Source organism: Grammomys surdaster, unplaced genomic scaffold (genome assembly GCF_004785775.1).
Source record: "Grammomys surdaster isolate TR1022 unplaced genomic scaffold, NIH_TR_1.0 128, whole genome shotgun sequence".
NCBI classification, from domain to species: Eukaryota; Metazoa; Chordata; class Mammalia; order Rodentia; family Muridae; genus Grammomys; species Grammomys surdaster.
Window position 1 is genome coordinate 3,328,905 of NW_021604586.1, and position 723 is coordinate 3,329,627.

The following is a 723-nucleotide window of genomic DNA, read 5'->3' on the forward strand; positions in this document are numbered from 1 at the left end:
TCTCTTGCTTGCTTGTTCTCTCATTCTCTCTCTCTCTCTCTCTCTCTCTCTCTCTCTCTCTCTCTCTCTCCCCCCTCTCTCTCTCTTCTGTCTCTCTTGCTTGCTCGTTCTCTCATGCTCTCTCTCTCTCTTGTTTTCTCTCTCTCCCCCTTCTCTCTCTCTCTTCTCTCTCTCTCTCTTGCTTGCTCGTTCTCTCATTCTCTCTCTCCCCCCTCTCTCTTCTCTCTCTCTTGCTTGCTCGTTCTCTCATGCTCTCTCTCCCCCCCTCTCTCCTTCTCTCTCTCTCTTGCTTGCTCGTTCTCTCATTCTCTCTCTCTCCCCCCTCTCTCCTTCTCTCTCTCTCTTGCTTGCTTGTTCTCTCATTCTCTCTCTCTCTCTCTCTCTCTCTCTCTCTCTCTCTCTCTCTCTCTCATTTTCTGGTTCTCTTGCTCTCTCTCGCTCTGCCCCTCGTCCTCCCCTCTGTTCCCATCCCCCCTCCCTCCCCTCTTCCCCTCATACCTACAATAAAAACCTTAACCATACCATAAAGCAGCCATAGCATCAGTTTATATATATACAACCTAGAACCACTTGGGAAGAGAACATCAGTGAGAGACTGTCTATATGCAACTGGCCTTGTGAGCAAGTCAGAAGTGGGAGTTAGCTTGGGTTGTTAATTGATATGGGAAGACCCAGGCAACTGTGGGTGGCACCATTCCCTAGGCACAGGGTCCTGAACAGAGA